Source organism: Oncorhynchus tshawytscha, linkage group LG10 (genome assembly GCF_018296145.1).
Source record: "Oncorhynchus tshawytscha isolate Ot180627B linkage group LG10, Otsh_v2.0, whole genome shotgun sequence".
NCBI classification, from domain to species: Eukaryota; Metazoa; Chordata; class Actinopteri; order Salmoniformes; family Salmonidae; genus Oncorhynchus; species Oncorhynchus tshawytscha.
This window is the reverse complement of record NC_056438.1, coordinates 53,732,288-53,755,022: the sequence shown is the minus strand read 5'-3', so window position 1 is coordinate 53,755,022 and position 22,735 is coordinate 53,732,288.

The following is a 22,735-nucleotide window of genomic DNA, read 5'->3' as shown; positions in this document are numbered from 1 at the left end:
AGGAAATAACTTGTCTGTGCAGACCAATTTCGGTTTCCAATCTTTCCAAAAGAATGTTGTGATCGATGGTGTCGAAAGCGGCTAGGAGCACTAGGATAGATGCAGAGCCTTAGTCTGATGTCATTAAAAGGTAATTTACAACGTTTTCGTGTGCGGTCTCAGTACTCTGATGGGGTCTAAAACCAGACTGGAGTGTTTCGCATACCTTATTTGTCTTCAGGAAGGCAGTGATTTGCTGAGCAACAGCTTTTTCTAAAATGTGACCCGATTCAGGAAACTAGGTGTATGTCGCAAGTGACGACTTCACAGGAGAGTCGTTTGAACATAAAAAAATAAATAATAATAATTAAATGCGTATTTTGGCAGAAATGCCTTCTCGAACTTTCATGTGCCTTAATATCAAACTTGTATGCCATCTGTAAATACAAATAAAATTGATATTACGAGCCTAGTTCGTTTAGCCACAGAAGAAGTCAGCAACCTTCCCACTAGTCATGATTGGCTGAGATAATGAGTGGGCTGGACATGCCGAGAGATGAGTTTGGATTGATCTGCAGTGTAGCATCTTCTGTCTATAAAATGAGCTGCTCATTATGCGTAGATAATCCTTTCTACTGCAGTTTTTTTGGAAGATATAATGTTAGCCATGGAGAACTGCAAATATGTTGCTACTGCTCTCAATAACATTGCTGCCCTGAATTTATAAGGCGCTATCGACAAAAGTCAGTGTGAAAAAGTTGTGATGGACTACTTTCTGGAGGACGATCGTGCCATGCTGACTCTCTCTGACTCTGAAAATGAATCAGACGATGAAGAAATCACTGATTTAGGTCAAAACATTTTTATTGAAGAAGACATTTTAGAGTCTTCTGATGACAGTGATGGAGAAGAAACGGCGACAATGAACAGGGTTGTTGTCATGGAAGAAGTTGACTGAGTTTTGAATGCAGTGGAATGTCTGGTAAGGGCAACCATGGCATTGGTGACAGAGAGGGAGATTACCAGGACGCCACCCAGGACACAAACACTTTTGTGGATAGCTGATGCCATCCCATGTGACAAAAGCAACCGTGTGGCGTCTCTACAAGGAATCCATGACAACACTTGGTATGTAAAGCGTAAATACATTATGATTATTTAATTGACCTCCAACATGATTGGCACTACTTTTATTGATCTCACATTTTTTCTGTATTTTCCAGAGGTACGTGTAGTCAGCCTGTCTTCCTTCAGGAATCTGTGGAGAAAATTGCTGCCCCACATCTTAAGCACCAAGCCAAGGACAGACCTCTGCTGGCAGTGCCAGAGGAACAACTATCAGGTCTTCAGATCTGCCAGTCTGCCAGAGACTGTTAAGTCAGCCAACTGAAGAAGCAAGAGCAGCATCTCCTGCTTGTTCAGAATTAGCGGTCTTTTAACACAGTTTTTCACAGGATTTATTTTATTCAAGAACCTACAGGAGTAAGGCCAATCCTGCCCTAAAAGATGCATGAGAGGAGTTTATCATGAGCTGTCAGGTGTTTGCACAGTGTTTCTGGGTTTCTTGTGACTGTGGGCCTTAGGACACAGTAGTACGGAGAGGAGTCTGTCACTTCAGCAGAGGAGATCTTCAGATCCACACAGGTTCTCTCTTTATTCAGATTAACAGACAGTCGTGGGTCATCAGGTTCAGCTCTAAATACAGAGGGCTTTAAGGTGACTGTAGTGTAGAGGAGGAATTTGGGTGCTCATCTGAGATATTGACGATACCATAGAAGATAGTCTACTGAGCCAGAGAAGTTGCAGGACAGTGTAACACTGCTTCCCTCCATGCCATGTTCTGTCTCTGAAGTTGGTTTTATGTCATTTTCATAACTGCCACCTGTAGTAAAGTTAAGTTTAGATAAACATTTTCAGTTCATGGGGCATTATTACATACTCTGTGTCATATTCAATACAAGGGAAAAGATAATCAGTTATTTACATTTCATCTAGGAAGTGCTATTTACAAATGACACTTGACAGTTACCTTGAATAAACTAAAAGTATGTAATGTCAGACTAATACTCACCAACAAGTGCAGAGAGGAGAAACACTGGGTAGAGAAACATGGTGATGGGTGTAACAGTGTGTTATCAGGAGGCAGAACTGAAGACATCCCTCTGTTCCAGTCAGTTAGAGGAGAATCATCTCTCAACCTCTCATCGTAGCTCCTCCTATTCAGTAAATGGACCCACATTACATCAACATTATAATCTGTGATGAACAAATATGGCTTAATTGATGGATAATCATGAACATGATCTCTGATTATTGCCTATTACATGGTGTTTACCTGTAGGAATTTATCACAGTCAGGTTTTTGTAGTGTTTCTGGGTTTTCTGTCACTGTGGGCTTCAGAGCACAGTAGTACAGAGCAGAGTCTGTCACTTCAGCAGAGGAGACCTTCAGATCCACACGTTCAGCCACTTTGTCAACATTAACTGACAGTCGAGGATATGGTGGATCTGCAGTAACCTTTGTCGCAGCAGATGCTGAATACACTGAGATGAGGAGAAGGAATTGGGGAGCAGAAGTGTGGTATTGGTGATACCATAAGACATGTCCTCCACCAGATAATGTGTAGTTACAGGAAAGCTTGACACTGCCACCATGCATCACATCCTCCTCAAGACTGTTGAAGAAAATTCCATCCCCACAACTTTCACCTGCAGAACACGGACATGTGAAATTAAAGTTATATTTGTCGGTCAAAGCTTGTGTGTTGTTTTTCCAAACTTGTAATTAAGTAATTACACATTATCATTACTGTTAAATGTATTTCGCTTAACCACAAATGTTAAAAAGAACAAGGTGAACAATTGTAGCATGGTTAATGTTAGAGAGACAAGCTTACATGGCACTGAAGAAAGACCTTCATGCCATTTTGAGTGTCTCGTTTTCATTCTCATAATAGCTCCTCCTCTAAACACAACTCATTTTTCAGAGGATCTTCTGAAGTGAATGAATAACAGGAAGAAAAATGCATTTTCATATGATTTGGTTTAACCATCGTCAGAGTGATTTTGACATGCATTCAGTCTCTTCTGACGTGTTCCTCTGTGTGTCACTTTGTCACATTAGCTGACAGACCAGACAATGTCATATCCACTACAGAGGTTAAATATTGTATTTTTCTTTATGCTAGTGCTGCTGCTGATAGGCTGCTATGCTAATCACTCTTGAATGGAGAAAGAACATTAACAGGTGTATCCACAATCACTCTGTTAGCCTATAAACATGTTCAGTGTATCTGAAATATAATTCTGATCTGGAAACAGTTTCCGCCAAGATAGAAATAGAAGGCTCCACCAAGAAAAAGAAAAATGTAAGCAATGTGTGTGCTTTCCCAAAAGAACAGTAGTAGAGAGCTGTGTCTGCCAGGGTTATATGTTTTATGTTCAGATGCTATACGTTGTGGATTTATATCAACTATCAGAGGAATGTTTACTGGTACTTTATGTGGCATCTTAGAAACGGAGGTGCCTGGTTAGGCTACTGCTGGTACCAATAAAGCAGAATATTATCGCTGCTTGTATCATATGAGCAACTCATTGTCACAGATTCTCCTTCTGTACAGATGACTCTGGGCTTTACAGGAGAAATGTGATCCCCAGCAATCAGTTCTGTAAAGATAATGCAATGAATGCAGTATTACTACTGTAGACAGAAACAGAACAATAAAATCCAAATGATGATACTGTACATAACATTCTGTCTCACTGTAACATATCATCTAATGGTAGCAGCATCATTTTCTATTCTAGTATTGCTACTCATGTTAAAAGTGATGCTCTATATATCATATACATTTACCTGAGACCACAAGGAGAATGAGACATTTCTGCATGACAATCTTACACTGAAGATCAAACCTCAGCTACTGTTCGCTGTATTCTGATACTGTAGCAAGAGCAAGAGTTAAAACAACCGTTAGATTGTATGAAGCTGGTGCTCTCTTGATTCCTGTCTTTGTGGCAGCACAGGCCTAGACCATGCAGCACAGCACAGAGGGGATGCACAAATAGACAAGTCATCCCAGATTGGAAAGCAACACTCACTTGGTAATGTGTCCCCATTGTGGTCGATGCTGCCTTTTTCATTACTCTGTACATAGTACTGAGTAGTGGTTTTGTCTCCTAACGATGAATTCTATGAAAAAATGTATATTTTCTAATCCATGAGATATTGAAATATAATTGTAATGTTTCTTAGATCTACATTTAGAGCTGAATTGGAAGAGGGAGCTTTATTGGCATCAACAATTACTTACTATGAAATCATTATCATCATCATCAGTGTGATTATCATCATCTGCCACAGTACCACTAGACTTGGTAGTATCAGGGAGGTAGAGAGAAGGATACAATTTCAAAGTGGTGTTGTAAACTATACAGACAGGTGTATTGTCTTTCAGTAGCTCCATATGTTTTTGTAATGAGGCTGTATATCCTGTTGTCACAGTGGGCTTCAGAGCACAGTAGTACACAGCAGAGTCAGACAGCTGCAACCTCTGGATCGTCAAGGGGACAGAGCTAGAAGTGAAATTCAGTCTGGAATCAAACCTCTTCTTGAAATCATCACTATTGCTCCCTTCTGAATAACGATCTCTTCTCAGGACATACTGAGGAGAGTTCCTAGTTAACTGGATGTACCAGAAGAGATCAGGAGATGTACTACTGGTAGTGTAGTTACAGCTGAGTGTTACCAGTCCTCCTTCAAGGGCAGTAACATGTCCACTCTGCTGGTCAACAGCCTCTTCACCTTTGCAATCTGAAAAATAAATATTTTTTGATTTTATAATACATAATAAGCTAAGTTTCAGAGAATGAGAGTGTAGAAAGGAGAAGCACTATACTGTACCAAAATAGCATGCAGCCAGGATAAGTAAAGTATTCCTGAGCCAATATTCCATTATGATTCAGGTATAGAGGAAGAACAAACTGTTATAGACTTTATGGTTCATCCATTGTAGCTGTGAAGTCTCATAATTGTGGGGCTCTGCAGTAGGGGAGGAGCTTATGATGTATTCAATTGTTTAGTTGAACTGCTTAAGGGATTCCTTTTCAAATGTGATATATTTGGTACCATGAAATGTCTCCATTAAAGAAGGGATAAGGATATATGGACTTCTACTCCAAGTCCTTTAATTGATTTGGCAGTTGTTGTTGGCCTTGGAGAACGATATGTTATGTTCAGGCCAAATTGAACTCATCTGACAAATTAAATTAAATCATATATCCAGTAAAGGTTTGCAACAAAATCAGAAAGAAAGGCACAGACCACAGTAGCCTATGAACCAGTTCAATATAAACCTGGGTTATGCTGCCCAATGCCACAAACAACAACTGATGATAGGTTTTATGATTGATACCAATGATTGACAGGGGATGCATCCATGATCTTCATCCCTGTCATCACAGTGTACATTAACATTAATGATGGTCAATGGCACCCCATGTAGCCTATTACACATGGGTTGTTGTCTCTCCATTTGGTCCATAAAATAAACCTCTCACTCCTGGAGTTAATCAAGTAGAAAATGGTCTGCCTCATAATGTGTTTCATTATTTGTGCCAACTGAAGCTAGGGTTAGGGTTAATTCCAGAATCATGGTCAATTCAGTAAATGGACATAAAGCTAGGGTTAGAATTGAGCTAGAGCCGATCTTAACGCTGACCAACCCTTGACACTGTTTTTATACTATTATAGTCATTAAATGCACTCTTACAGTTAATTACATTTCTAGTGTTGATTTTAGTAATAAATACAGTTGACTCTGCCTGCATGCATTTTGGAAAACCACAGTCTGTTCATATAAAATAAATGCACATTGTTAATACAAGAAGCACAAACAGAATATGCAATTGTGACAAGAAATGGTTAAAACATAATGAATGTATATTCTGTTTGGTGGGGAAATTATACAACACAGACACCTGTAGTGTTGACATTCTGCATGTGTCATTTAAAGGAATAGGAGTAATTTGATGAGACTCCACTGACACCTATTGACTCTCACTAGTAACTTGTCCTTGAAAATACAAGCAATGTTAAGGTTTCACCTTGTTGGGCAGAATGTTGAACACTAGATGGAACTATTGTATCATTAGTATACATAGAAAAACCTTGTCACTGGACTTCATAACTGTGGAGGGCAGTTTATAGGAGGAGCACAGACAAAGAAGATCTGTCATATAACTGATTGGGACACTGTAAAGTCCATGGAGAATAAGGGCACCTCCTCCCAGCTGCCGACTGCACTGAGGATAGGAAACACTGTCACCACCAATAAATCTAGGATAATCGATCATTTCAATAAGCAGTTTTCTACGGCTGGCATTGCTTTCCACCTGGCTACCCCTACCCTGGCCAACAGCTCAGCACCCCCTGCAGCAGCTTGCCCAGCCCCCCCCGCTTCTCCTTCACCCAAATCCAGACAGCTGATGTTCTGAAAGAGCTGAAAAATCTGGATCCCTAAAAATAAGCTGGGCTAGACAATCTGGACCCTCTCTTTCTAAAATTACCAGCCAAAATTGTTGCAACCTCAATTGCCAGCCTGTTCAACCTCTCTTTCGTATCGTCTGAGATCCCCAAAGATTGGAAGGCTGCCGCGATCGTCCCCTTCTTCAAAGGGGGAGACACTCTAGGCCCAAAATGTTATAGACCTATATCCATCCTGCCCTGCCTTTCTAAAATCTTCGAAAGCCAAGTTAACAAACAGATCACCGACCATTTCGAATCCCACCGTACCTCCTCCACTATGCAATCTGGTTTCCGAGCTGGTCTTGGGTGCACCTCAGCCACGCTCAAGGTCCTAAACAATATCATAACCGCCATTGATAAAAGACAGTACTGTGCAGCCGTCTTCATCGACCTGGCCAAGGATTTCAACTCTGTTAATCACCACATTCTTATCGGCAGACTCAATAGCCTTGGTTTCTCAGATGACTGCCTCGCCTGGTTCACCAACTACTTCTCAGATAGAGTTCAATGTGTAAAATCGGAGGGCCTGTTGTCCGGACCTCTGACCGTCTCTATGGGGGTTCCACAGGGTTCAATTCTCGGGCCGATGTATATATCAATGTCGCTCTTGCTACTGGTGATTCTCTGATCCACCTCTACACAGACAACACCATTCTGTATACATCTGGCCCTTCTTTGGACACGGTGTTAACAAACCTCCAAAGAAGCTTCAGTGCCATACAACACTCCTTCCGTGGCCTCCAACTGCTTGTAAATGCAAGTAAAACTAAATGCATGCTCTTCAACCGATTGCTGCCCGCACCCGCCCGCCCAACCAGCATCACTACTCTGGACGGTTCTGACTTAGAATATGTGGACAACTACAAATACCTAGGTGTCTGGTTAGACTGTAAACTCTCCTTCCAGACTCACATTGAGCATCTCCAATCCAAAATTAAATCTAGAATCAGCTTCCTACTTCGCAACAAAGCCTCCTTCACTCATGCTGCCAAACATACCCTCGTAAAACTGACTATCCAGCCGATCCTTGGCTTTGACGATGTCATTTACAAAATAGCCTCCAACACTCTACTTGGCAAACTGGATGTAGTCTATCACAGTGCCATCCGTTTTGTCACCAAAGTCCCATATACTACCCACCACTGCGACCTGTTTGCCCTCATTGGCTGGCCCTCACTACATATTCGTCGCCAAACTCACTGGCTCCAGGTCATCTATAAGTCTTTGCTAGGTAAAGCCCTGCCTTATCTCAGCTCACTGGTCACCATAGCAACACCCACCCGTAGCACACGCTCCAGCAGATATATTTCACTGGTCATCCCCAAAGCCAACACTTCCTTTGGCCGCCTTTTCTTCCAGTTCTCTGCTGCCAATGACTGGAGCAAATTGCAAAAATCACTGAAGCTGGAGTCTTATATCTCCCTCTCTAACTTTAAGCATCAGCTGTCAGAGCAGCTTATCGATCACTGTACCTGTACACAGCCAATCTGTAAAAAGCACACCAAACTACCTCATCCCCATATTGTTATTTATCCTCTTGCTATTTTGCACCCCAGTATCTCTACTTGCACATCATCATCTAAACATCTGCACATCGTCATCTGCCTCTATGGCCTATTTATTGGCTTACCTCCCTATTCTTCTACATTTGCACACACTGTACATAGATTTTTCTATTGTGTTATTGACTGTACGTTTGTTTATGTGTAACTCTGTGTTGTTGTTTTTGTCGCATTGCTTTGCTTTATCTTGGCCAGGTCGCAGTTGTAAATGAGAACTTGTTCTCATCTGGCCTATCTGGTTAAATAAAGGTGAAATAAAATAAAATAAAAAAAGATACAGAGAGAACATCTCATTGGTTGTGGCTGAAGAGTGAGAAGCAGTGGACGAGCCACCTGGCTCACTTGGGCCTGATCAACACGTCCTTCAGGAGGTGTAGTGGGCAGCACATGTAGGATAAGAAGGTACCTCACCTGAAGACCAGCCAGGAGCTGCAGAAATGGCTGTTTGTCAGTAAATATAAAGAAAAACCTTTTATACTCTACTTTCACTTTGCTGACCGCATTTAAATGTTGAGGAAGTTCTGAGAATAAAGACACTAAATCCTCACATGAATAATGAATTAGTATACTATCGTGAAGCATAGGGAGGATGTAACTCTCACCCCCGCCGATATACAACAGGTTCAGGGATGGAGAGAGCAGGAGGCCAAGATGACAGAGAGTCAACGGCACAGGAAGAGGAATAGGAGGGAGAGAGCTGAAAGACGTCGCAGCCAGCAGAGGAAGGTGGAGGTAAGATTTACATCCATCCTATGTTACACGACAATACATGTGCAAACTTTAGTTCCTTTTCATATCTATTGACCGAGACCAAAACAGTGTAAGAGCCTTTTTATGTTTGCCTGGCCTAAAACAGGCAGTTACGTAGCTTTAGCTACTGTATGTTTATGCTCTTCTTAAGAGTGCAGAACATGGATTTACCACCAGAGGACCAAACCACTGAGCAGGTCCATGTTGAGAGCAATGATGTCACATAATGTATGCATACTATATGTATATGATGTGGTTTAAAGGCCTAACTGTAGCAGAATAGGAATATGCATCAAATTAACAGAATCTGTCAATGCTCAAATCAAATTAAGAACAGGTGAAACACTTGACTCATAAGCTTTATTTACAGTAGACTGTTATCATCATTCATTAGTGCTTTGATGTCTAAAAAGAAAGGGTTAGACACAAGTTCATAAAGAAACTGGATAAATTCCTGCTGATGTGGTCTCTGCTGAGGTTTTGTACAGTGTGTGTAGGTTTCCTGTCACTGTGGTTATCACAACACAGTAGTACAGAGCAGAGTCTGTCACTACAGCAGAGGAGATCTCCAGATCCAAATGGTTTTTCTCTTCATTCAGTTTTACAGATATTCAAGTGTTCAAAGGATCTGCTTTCTTTATAAACTCTGATCCTGAGATGTGCAGGAGGAACTCTGGCCTTTGTGCTGTGTCTTGGTGATTCTAATAGAATTCATCACCCGCAGTAGCTGTTCTGGAGTAGTAACAGGGAATCTCTCCAAACAGTACTCTTCTTTCTTGTGTAGAGTGAGGTACTCACAACTGACACCTCATAGACAATGGTTTTAAAACACATACATTTAATTGCTCATGAAACAACACCGGTGTTCTCTTCATTCAGTCTACCAGTGTGTCGTGGAGTTGTAATGGATGTATTCTGTACATACATGCTGCTTTGTTGGATCAAAAGTAGACATTCTGGTCTGGATCCGGGGTATTGACGGTACCATTGGAGATTATTAACGTTGCCCTTGTAGTTGCAGGAGAGAGTGATGTCTGTTCCTTGGAGAGCATTGACTTCAGGCTTCACTGGAGTTATTGTTTCCTGCTCCATACTATCACCTGCAACAACATAAGTATTGTCATTAAGTTCATGTAATTCCGAATTAAATTGAACGGTCAATGGAAAATATCTGGATTAGATACCCCTATCAAGTAAAGACAAGTGAAGAGTAAGAATATAAACTTTTAGGTACTACAACCATTTAGTTTTCAAAATATGATTTGGTTTAAGATGAGAATTCAGCACTGACCTACAAATGCTGAGAGGAGCAACAGTAATATGAGTGACATCCTGACACAGACTAGATAAACCAACTGAGAGATAAGACAGTGAGAGAGCTGAGTAGATCCTCTACAGAGACATCCTCACGGTTGCAGGTATACCCAGCCTATATCAGTGTTTGACTTTGAGGCCCCTCCTCTGATAACTGGATATGTAACTCTTCTTCTGTGGTTTGTGGTTAAGGGTTTTCAGGTCCTATTGGCCTCCTCCTCAGTTTATTTTAGACTTAATTTCTATCTGGAAATGTCTAGGGAATGCTATTGTTTAATTTTCAATTTTTTAGATCTACAATACTATACCATGCTATACCATATGTACAATCTGCAAATAAAACTTATAATACAAATGTTATAATATTTGATCACTCTTGATAAGGATTAGGTTCATTTGTGTGTCAGACTGGCTTCTTTTTGTGTTTCCTGTCACTGTGGGCTCCAGGGCACAGGATTATTAATCAATCACATACATGTATATTTATAGAGCCATTTTTACAACAGTTGTCACAAAGTGCTTATACAGAAACCGAGCCTAAAACCCCAGAGAGCGAGCAATGCAGATGTAGAGGCAAGGTTGTTAGGAAAAACTCTATAGAAAGGCAGGAAATTAGGAAAAAATCCAGAGAAGAACCAGGCTCTGAACAGTTCAGGGTTCCATAGCCGCAGGCAGAACAGCAGAAACTGGATCAGCAGCACGACCAGGTGGACTAGGGATGACGAGAGCCAGGAGTCTTCAGGCCATATAGTCCTGAGGCATGGTGCTAGGGTCAGTCCCCACACCACCAAGGCATATCAACAGGCCACTAACTTACTACCCTGGGACAAGGCCAAGTATAGCCCACAAAGATCTTCCAACCGCACAAGCCAGAGAACAGGACGGATGGAAGAGCGCGAGAAAGCCCGTGACTCAGCCCCCCCCCCCGTAATAGAGTCAGAGGTAGAGAATCCCAGTGGAGATAGCAGCTGGCTGGGCAGAGCAAGGGTGGGTCTTCACTCCAGTGCCTTGCTGTTCGCCTTCACACCCCTGGGCCAGACTACAGTCAATCATAGGACCTACTGAAGAAATTAGTAGTCAGTAAAGACTTAAAGGTTGAGATCAGGTTTGTGTCTCAGATGGATCGGCAGACCATTCCATAAAAATGGAGCTCACTAGGAGAAAGCCCTGTCTATAGCTGTTTGCTTAGAAATTCTAGTAACAATAACGAGTCCTGCATCTTCTGACCATAGCGTATGTATAGGTATGTAAGGCGGAAGCAAATCGGTGAGATTGGTAGGAGCATGTCCATGAATGCTTTTTAAGTTAGCAGTAAAAACCCTGAAATCAGCCCTAGCCTTAACAGGAAGCCAGTGTAGGGAGACTAGCACTGAAGTAATATGATCAAATTTTGGGGTTCTAGTCAAGATTCTAGAAGCCGTATTTAGCACTAGCTGAAGTTTATTTAGTGCCTTATCCGGGTAGCCGGAGTGTAGAGCATTACAGTAGTCTAATCTTGAAGTGACAACAGCATGGAATAGCTTTTCTGGATCAAATTTGGACAAAACATTTCAGATTTATGCAACATTATGAAAATGAAAAAAGGCTGCTCTTGAAATATTTTTTATATGTTCGTCGAAGGAGAGATCAGGGTCCAGAGTAATGCTGAGGTCCTTCACAGTTTTATTTGAGAAGACTGTACAGCCGTTGAAGATTCAATTTCAGATCTGAGAGCAGATCTCTTTGTTTCTTAGGACCTCGAACAAGCATCACTGTTTTGTCTGAGTTTATAAGTAAAACATATTCCGCCATCCACTTCCTTATGTCTGAAACACAGGCTTCAAGGATAGGACATTTTGGTGTTTCACCATGTTTAATCGAAATGTACAGCTGTGTGTTGTCTGCATAGCAGTGAAAGTTGACAGTGAGTTCCCGAATGACATCACCGAGAGGTATCATATATAGTGAAAACAATAGTGGTCCTAGAGTGGAACTTTGAGGAACACCGAAACGTACCATTAATTTGTCAGAGGACAAACCATCCACAGACAAACTGATACCTTTCCGACAGATAGGATCTAAACAAAGCAAGTACTTGTCTGCGTAGACAAGTTATGGTTTCGAATCTTTCCAAAATAATATGGTGATAAGGTCTAGGAGCACGTTAATAGACACTGAGCCTTGGTCTGATGCCATTAAAATGTAATTTACCACTTTCACGAGTCCATTCTCAGTACTATGATGGGGTCTAAAACCTGACTGGAGAATTTTGCATAACTTATTTGTCTTATTTGACTTAACTGTTTATTATGTTCAACATAGGAGGACCAAGCACAGGAAATAGCTCTTTCAGTAGTTTAGTTGGAATAGAGTCCAGTAGACAGCTGGCAGGTTTAAAGGTCATTACTATTTTTGTGAATGATTTGAGAGATACAGGATTAAAAGACTTGAGTGTTTCCATTGATCAGAGGGCCTGGCAGTTACAGTATGTGTAGGCTCAGGACAACTGAGTTTTGGAGAAATAGCCAAATTCAATGATGGAGTCCGTAATTTGTTTTCTAACGATCAAGATCTTTTTATCAAAGAAGTTAATGAATTAATCACTGCTGAAGTGAAAGCCAACCTCGGGGAATGCTTGGGGAATGCTACTTTTTAGTTAACTTTGCTAAAGTATGAAAAATAAATTTTGGAATATTTTTATTCTCATTCAGGTTGGAAAAACAGGCTAGGTACAGATGGTAGTTTTGAACATGACATTAATTCCACTAGGTCTATGGTAGGTGGTGTGGCGGGTGATACCATCACACTATCCTGCAGCTACACTGTCTCTGTAAACAATGTACAGTGGTATAGTCAGTATCCTAGGTCTAAACCAGAGTTTAGGTATATTGTTATCCACGTCGGCACCAACGATGTTTCATCCTAACATCGTTGGTGCCGACGTGGATAACAATATACCTAAACTTTCTACACTTGCCAGTTTTAGCCCCAGCCAGCACCATCTTCAGATGAGCCTTTATGTCGGTAGCCCTGCCTCCTGGTAAACAGTGTAGGATCGTTGGATGATTCTTTTTCAATCTAATCTTGCGGGTAATGCAGTCGCCAATGACTAGGGTTTTCAATTTTTGTGAGCTAATAGTGGGAGGCTTTGGCAGCTCAGACCCCGTAACAGGTGGAGGAGGGACCTGAGAAGGCATGGCCTTTGACACCGACTCGTTGCTTAATGGGGAAAAACAGATTTAAAGTTTCTGTCGGCTGAATGTGTGACACCGTTTGAGCAGGATTTCTTTCCAGTAGTCTTGAGAAAATTGTTGGGACTGTGTGGAGGGATTATTACCGCTATCTGTACTTACTGGTGGCACCGATGCTGTTTCATACTTTCCTACACTTAAACTGCCCTTGCCTAATGATTGAGTCTGAAGCTGAGATTGCAACTCGGTTATCCTCACCATAAGATGATTGTTCTGCTGCATTTTATGAGTACAGCGACTGCATTTAGAGGGCATAAAGTTAATCCTACGACTTACGACTTGTCTGGTGGAGGTCCTATAGAACCATGTTCAGATAAACCTTCCGGGGTGAAAAAGTTTAATGAAAGAAGTTGAGGGAGGCAGACCCTAGCCTTTGTGCGACAACGCTTTTGGTGACCTACCTTCGGCCCAGATGTTTGTCTGCCGCTGTCGTCGTACCTGGAAGAGAGCCCGGTCGGCCCCTCTCAAGAGCACCTTTAGGTATCGACGACAAGCGGATCGCCACCGGACCCTGGCTCCCCGGTATTGTCTCGGGCAGAAGGTACGGCTGTCCACCCGGGATCTGCTTCTCTGGGTGGAATCCCTCAAACTCTCCCCCCGGTTTATCGGCCTTTTCCCCATCTCCAAGGTCATTAGCCCCTCTGCTGTTCGTCTTCTGTTGGCCCGTACCCTTAGTATACATCACACTTTTCATGTTTCCAGAATTAAACCCATGTCTCACAGCCCTTTGTCTTGTTTTGTTGACGTTGAGTGAGAGGTTGTTTTGCTGACACCACACTCCGAGTGCCCTCAGCTCCTCCCTGTAGGCTGTCTCGACATTGTTTGTAATCAAGCCTACCACTGTTGTGTCGTCTGCAGACTTGATTATTGAGTTGAAGGCGTGCATGGCCACGCAGTCATGGGTGAACAGAGACTACAAGAAGGGATTGAACACGCACCCTTGTGGGGCCCCATTATTGAGTATCAGCGAAGAAAATATGTTTTTTCCTACATTCACCACCTGGGGGCGGCCCGTCAGGAAGTCCAGGACCCAATTGCACATGGCGGGGTTAGGACCCAGGGCCTCTAGCTTAATGATGAGCTGGGAGGGTACTATGGTGTTGAATGCTGAATGCTATAGTCAATGAACAGCATTCTTACATAGGTATACCTATTGTCCAGGGCGGAGTGCAGTGTCATGGCGGTGGCATCGTCTGTGGATTTATTGGGGCAGTAAGCAAATTGAAGTGGGTCTAGGGTGACACGTAAGGTGGAGGTGATATGATCCTTGACTAGCATCTCAAAGCACTTCATGATGACAGAAGTGAGTATAATGGGGTGATAGTCATTTAATTCAGTTACCTTTGCCTTCTTGGGTACAGGAACAATGGTGGCCATCTTGAAGAATGTGGGAAAAGCAGACTGGGATAGGGAGAGATTGAATATGTCCGTAAACACATCTGCCAGTTGGTCCTATTTTGCTACGGGGCGGTAGTCGTTTAGCTCAGTTACCTTAGCTTTCTTGGGAACAGGAACAATGGTGGCCCTCTTGAAGCATGTGGGAACAGCAGACTGGTATAGGGATTGATTGAATATGTCCGTAAACACACCGGCCAGCTGGTCTGCGCATGCTCTGAGGGCGAGGCTGGGGATGCCGTCTGGGCCTGCAGCCTTGCGAGGGTTAACACGTTTAAATGTCTTACTCACCTCGGCTGCAGTGAAGGAGAGACCGCATGTTTTCATTGCAGGCCGTGTCAGTGGCACTGTATTGTCCTCAAAGCGGGCAAAAAAGTTATTTAGTCTGCCTGGGAGCAAGACTTCCTGGTCCGTGACTGGGCTGGATTTCTTCCTGTAGTCCGTGATTGACTGTAGACCCTGCCACATGCCTCTTGTGTCTGAGCCGTTGAATTGAGATTCTACTTTGTCTCTGTACTGACGCTTAGCTTGTTTGATAGCCTTGCGGAGGGACTAGCTGCACTGTTTGTATTCGGACATGTTACCAGACACCTTGCCCTGATTAAAAGCAGTGGTTCGCGCTTTCAGTTTCACACGAATGCTGCCATCAATCCACGGTTTCTGGTTAGGGAATGTTTTAATCGTTGCTATGGGAACGACATCTTCAACGCACGTTCTAATGAACTCGCACACTGAATCAGCGTATTCGTCAACTGAGACCTGTATGATTATAACACATATTGTCACGTTTGTCGTAAAGATGAGACCAAGGCGCAGCGTGAGTAGAGTTCCGCATGTTTTTAATAAAACCGAAACTCAGCAAAACAAACAAGCACAAATGAAACGTGAAGCTATAAGAATAGTGCAGACAGGCAACTAAACATAGACCAAGAACCCACAAACACCAAAGGGAAATGGCTACCTACATATGATCCCCAATCAGAGACAACGATAAACAGCTGCCTCTAATTGGTAACCATATCAGGCCACTATAAACATACAAATACTTAGACCTACAAAACCCTAGACATACAAAAACCCTAGACAATACAAACCCCTAGACAATACAAAACCCATAGACAATACAAAAACTAGCGTATCCACCCTAGTTACACCCTGCCCTAAACAAAATATAAAGAAAACAGAAATATCTCAGGTCAGGGCGTGACACATATATTGTGTTAATACTTTAAACCCACAAGGAACATTTAATTAATTCCAAATGCAGTGTAAAGGTAAAAATGTTGTGAATTATCTTTAAATTCTTTGATTTGAAAAAGAAATACACCTAAACATAATCACACTCAGTTTGAATGAAAATGTAGTTACCTATCAAGTCAAAGAAGAGTAAAAGTGAACAAAACAACATTGTAGATGGCAGGATGTGTAGAATAAGCACCAGCTGCTGATGAAAAGCACAGCATCAACTGGCTATGATCTTCATGGTAGTATCATGTCTTATCTTGAGGATTAATAATCTAATCTAATCTAATCAATAGATAGTATAGAATACAGTATATACATATGAGTTGAGTAATGCAAGATGTGTAAACATTATTAAAGTGGCATTATTCATAATCTGATCCTGAGTTTTATACTCTAGCTCCACCTACTGACTATGTTGAAACAAATGTATTTTATATGTACATTTAATAGCCGTTTTAAAATGATTTATGCACTGAATACTCCACTTGATGGTGCTGTGGTCAAGCAAAATACATCAGATGCAGGTAAATCTATAACTGACAGGTGACAGGTCTGCATTCTGCTGAGTCAGTGAGTTAAGTGTCACTGGACATCACAGCACAGTAGTACAGAGCAGTCTCTCACTTCCACAGAGGAGATCTCCAGATCTGTACAGGTCTTCTCTTTGTTCAGTTTAACAGTGAGGTGAGAGGATGGAGGTTTAGCTCTCACTACAGTCCTAGTGGTATGGTGGATAAAGAGTAGGAAATGGGGAACTGATCCTGGATACTGTTTATACCACAGTACACTGTATGCTGAGGAGTAGTTGCAGGAAAGTTTAACATTTACTACCCTCCTCTCCATACACTTGGTTTGGCTGCACGGTCTGAAGACTGTCACATGCTAATGTGAGGAGGTGATGGATAAATCACAAGGTAGATGTATTTGAAAGTAGGAAAGATCTTGTTATTTACTCTAAAATCCTCCCCCAAAAAACGATAAACTATACATTAGCCTAAAAAATGTAGTCAAAAGAATGAAAGGTATACAGTCATTTACTAACCTGTCAGAGCAGAAAGTAAAATAACTGTGTAGAGAACCATCATATTGTAGCTGAAGTTATATACTGGAGGGAAGTCCAACACAGTATTTTAAAGGATAATTTATTTTCATGAACCTACAGTAGGACGCCTCACCCCTGCGCTAAAATATGCATTAGAGGAGTTTATTAGAGGGGTTTCCTGTCACTGTGGGCCTCAGGGCACAGTAGTACAGAGCAGAGTCTGTCAATTCAGCAGAGGAGATCTCCAGATCCACACAGGTTCTCTCTTTATTCAGATTAACAGACAGTCGAGGGTCATCAGGTTCAGCTCTAAATACAGAGGGCTTTAAGGTGACTGTAGTTTAGAGGATGAATTGCGGTGCTGATCTGGGATATTGACGATACCATTGAAGAGTCTACTGATCCAGAGTAGTTGCAAGACAGTGTAACACTGCTTACCTCCATGCCATGTTCTGTCTCTGAAGTTGGTTTTAAGTTATTTTCATAACTGCCACCTGTAATAAAGATTAAATTAAAATGTTCAGTTGATGGGAAATTATTACATACTATGTGTCATATTCAATACAAAGGAAAAGATCATCTTCTTCTAGGAAGTGCTATTTACAAATGACACTTGACAGTTACCTTGAATAAACTAAAAGTATGTCATGTCAGGCTAATACTCACCAACAAGTGCAGAGAGGAGAAACACTGGGTAGAGAAACATGGTGATGGTTGTAACAGTGTGTTATCAGGAGGCAGAACTGAAGACATCCCTCTGTTCCAGTCAGTTAGAGGAGAATCATCTCTCAACCTCTCATCTTAGCTCTTCCTATTCAGTAAATGAACCCACATTACATCAACATTATAATCTGTGATGAACAAATATGACTTGATCTCATGATTATGATTAATATGACATGATCTCTGATTATTTGTATGCAGATTATTGCCTATTACATGGTGTTTACTAGTAGGAATTTATTGCAGTCAGGTTTTTGTAGTGTTTCTGGGTTTTCTGTCACTGTGGGTCTCAGATCACAGTAGTACAGTGAAGAGTCTGTCACTTCAGCAGAGGAGATCTCCAGATCCACACGTTCGGCCACTGTCAACATTAACGGTCAAAGCTGGTGTGTTGTTTTTCCAAGTTTGTAAGGAAGTAATTACACATTATCAATACAGTAACTACACATTATCATTACTGTTAAATTAATTTGACTTAACAACAAAAAAAACAATTTTGAGAAGAAAAAAAAAATTAAAAGAACAAGGTGGGGCCTCCTGAGTGGACAGGCTGTGTCACAACCGGCCGTGATCAGGAGTCCCGTCGGGCGGCGCACAATTGGCCCAGCGTCGTCCGGGTTAGGGGAGGGTTTGTCCGGGGGGCTTTACTTGGCTCATCTCGCTCTAGTGACTCCTTTTGGAGGGCAGGACGCCTGCAAGCTGACTTCGGGCATCAGTTGAACAGTGTTTCCTCAGACACATTGGTGCAGCTGGCTTCTGGGTTAAGCGGGCGGGTGTTAAGAAGCACGGTTTGGTGGGTCATGTTTCGGAGGACGCATGACTCGACGCCTCCCGAGCCAGTTGGGGAGCTGCAGCGACGAGACAAGATTGAAATTGTGGCGCAAAAGGGGGTAAAATACAAGATATATATATATATATAACAAGCTTACCATGCACTGAGGAAAGACCTTCATGCCATTTTGAGAGTCTCATTTTCATTCTCATACTAGCTCCTCCTCTAAACACAACACAACTTATTTTTCAGAGGATCATCTGAAGTGAATGAATAACAGGTATTCCCAAAGTATTTGGTTTCCATATTGATAATATTCTGGTGTATATGTGTATAGAATTTCCCCTATTATGCTAAATGTGTTTTTACTTACTGTAAATACAGTTGTTAGCACAATAGGGAGCTGTATATCCTGTTGTCACTGTAAGCTTTGGGGCATTTGTTTTTGAGCACCCAGTGTTTCGTGAGTGCATTAAATAGCACAGTATTGAACTCTCTGTTTCCTGCGTCTGACTCCACACCCACCACACCTGGAGCGTTACAGAATCCCGCACCTGAAAATGGAGTCAGCAGGAGCAGCGGCCAACCCTCTCCCATCGATGGAGGAACGGGTTCTCCACCATACCACCGTCCTCCATCGGATCGGATCGGCTATGGATCAAATGATGGAGAGAATGAACCGATGGGAGAGGAGTGGTCTCCTCTCTCCACCTTCGGCACCCCCGGCTCCGGACTCCCCATCTCCCGACTCCAGCACTCTCCGTCTGACGCTCCCGAGGGCTCATGATGGAGCTGCAGCGGGGTGCCAAGGGTTTTTACTCCAACTGGAGCTATACCTGGCCACCGTCAGAACCACTCCCTCGGGAGCGGAGAGAGTGAGTGTCCTCATCTCCTGCCTCACGGGTCGTGCTCTGGAGTGGGCGAACGCAGTCTGGAATGGCAGAATCACCGAAGGAACACTACCCAGAGAGAATGACTATTTCATCTCAGGCAGGAGAAGAGGAGCGCCCAGGATTACGCGCTGGAGTTCCGGACCTTGGCAGCAGGATCTGGGTGGAACGACAGGGCCCTTATCGACCACTACAGGTGTAGTCTCCGGGAGGACGTCCGCAGGGAGCTAGCATGTCGGGACACCGCTCTTTCCCTGGATGAGCTAATCGATATGTCCATCCGATTGGACAATCTACTGGCTGCCCGCGGGTGTTCGGAGAGGGGCCTGTGAGTTACACCACCCAGCCCCTCCGCTCCCCTTCTGATGGAGTTGAGAGGGGCCGTGCTGAGGGGTACCGGAGGAGGAGGCCCCCCCTGCACCATCTGTGGTCGGAGAGGACACACGGCCAATCGGTGCTGGGGGGGTCCGTCTGGGAGTAGAGATGGCAGGCGGACGTCGGTGGAAAGTCCAGACCAGGGTTCCACGGTGTGCATTCTCCCCGAGTATTCCGATTTGGCAATCGCTTTCAGTAAAAAGAAAGCGACTAAATTACCACCTTATTGACCGGGAAGGGATTGTACGATAGATCTCCAGGTAAACGCTGCGCTTCCCAAGAGTCACGTGTACCCATTGTCCCAGGAGGAGACGTTGGCGATGGAGACATATGTCACGGAGTCGCTGGGACAGGGGTACATTCGGCCCTCCATCTCACCCGTCTCCTCGAGTTTCTTTTTTGTGAAGAAAAGGAGGGAGGTTTGCGTCCGTGTATTGATCATGGAGGTCTAAACGCCATCACAGTGCGCATGTGTCTCTGGTACACAAGGTGCTTGGTAGACTGTTGGAGCATGACCTATACATCAAGGCTGAGAAATGTGTGTTCTCTAAACAAGCCGTCTCCTTCCTGGGTTATCCCATTTCCGACTCGGGGGTGGTGATGGAGTGTGACCGCATTAGGCCCGTGCGTAATTGGCCGACTCCGACCACGGTAAAAGAGGTGCAGCGGTTTTTGGGTTTTGCCAACTACTACCGGAGGTTTATCCGGGGTTTTGGCCAGGTATCGGCTCCCATTACCTCACTGCTGAAGGGGGGCCCGGTGCGGTTACAGTGGTCAGCAGAGGCGGACGGAGCTTTCAACAGGTTGAAGGCGCTGTTCACGGATGCATCCGTGTTGGCGCTTCCGGACCCCTCTCTAGCATTCATAGTGGAGGTGGACGCCTCCGAGGCTGGGGTGGGTGCCGTGCTATCACAGCGCTCGGGTACGCCACCAAAACTCCGCCCCTGCGCTTTCTTCTCAAGGAAGCTCAGCCCAGCGGAGCGTAACTATGATGTGGGGGACCGGGAGTTGCTAGTGGTGGTCAGGGCTCTGAAGGTGTGGAGACACTGGCTTGAGGGGGCTTAGCACCCTTTTCTCATCTGGACCGACCAGAATCTGGAGTATATTCAGGCAGCTAGGAGACTGAACCCACTTCAGGCAAGGTGGGCCATGTTCTTCACCCGGTTCCGGTTTACATTGTCTTATAGACCGGATAGGTCCACCGAACTTACTCCCATCCTTCCCGCCTCGAGGCTGATAGCACCAGTGGTTTGGGAGGTGGACTCGGACATCGAGCGGGCGTTACGGGCAGAACCCGCCTCCTCAGTGTCCGGTGGGGCGAAAGTATGTGCCGCTTGGTATTCGGGAACAACTGATTTGGTGGGCTCACGTCCTACCCTCCTCGGGTCACCCTGGGGTGGCGAGGACAGTGGGGAGCCTTCGGGGGACGTATTGGTGGCCCACCTTGGCTAGGGACGTTAAGGTTTACAGCCCTACAGACTGCAGAGGCATTATTCACCCACGTCTTTCGGCACTACGGGGTGCCAGAGGACATCGTTTCTGATCGGGGCCCCCAATTCACGTCCCGAGTATGGAGGACGTTCATGGAGCGTTTGGGGGTCTCGGTCAGCCTGACCTCCGGTTATCGCCCCGAGAGTAATGGGCAGGTGGAGAGAGTGAACCAGGAGGTGGGTAGGTTTCTGCGGTCGTATTGCCAGGATCGGCCAGGGGAGTGGGCGAGATGCATTCCCTGGGCTGAAATGGCCCAGAACTCACTACGCCACTCCTCTACTAATGTGTCCCCTTTTCAGTGTGTGTTGGGGTACCAGCCGGTCCTGGCACCATGGCATCCGAGCCAGACCGAGGCTCCTGCGGTGGAGGAATGGGTACAGAGCTCCAAGGAGACCTGGAGGGCCATCCAGGAATCTCTCCAACAAGCAAGTGGACGGCAGAAGAGGAGTGCTGACCGCCACCGCAGTGAGGCCCCCGTGTTTGTACCGGGGGACAGGGTGAGGGGCCTGCAGTACCTCGCGGACTGGGAGAGGTATGGTCCGGAAGGGGAGGTGCTGGGTACCGGTGGGGGACATCTTGGATCCATCAATGTTGAGGGATTTCCATCGCCTCCATCCGGATCGCCCTGCACCTCGCCCTGCACCTCGTCATTATTGTAACCTTCGTGTATGAAGTAGACGAACGTGTTTGTTCCTGGTCGTGTATTCTGCTGTACTGTTTTCGTCCCCCGTGTTTGGGGCATTTGTTTTTGAGCACCCAGTGTTTCGTGAGTGCATTAAATAGCACAGTATTGAACTCTCTGTTTCCTGCGTCTGACTCCACAACCACGACACCCGGAGCGTTACAACAGCAGAGTCAGACAGCGGGAACCTCTGGATCATCAAGGGGACTGATTTTAATACTGATTTAAATGTAATTAAATTGAGATGGGCATCGAATCTCCCCAGGAATTCAATGGCATTAACTGATCCAAAAGTCACCTGCCTCAGCATACACTTTGGGAAGTCATTACCTCCCTGCTTGTACCAGAACAGGTACGGGTTTGTATCAAGAGTATCAAATTGACAATCCATTGTGACCTGTTCTCCCTCAGTAGCGATCACATCTCCTGGTGGCTGAATGACTGAGTCTTCTTCTCTGCATTCTGGAAAATAATGATTCATGTATAGAGGAAGAATAGACTGTTATAACTATGTTCCATCCACTGTAGCTGAGAAGTCTCATAATTGTGGGGTTCTGCAGTATGGGAGGAGCTTATTGAATATTCAATTGTTTAGTTTAACTGCTAGAGGGATTCCTTGTTAAATGCTGCCTTTCTCCGGTTGATTTAGTTTGATATAATATATCATTATAAGATCACATTCTAAAAAAAATAGACATCATGCTTCCAATTCCATTACTTGGAAGCATGATTAGAAGCATGAAATATCACATTTTTTAA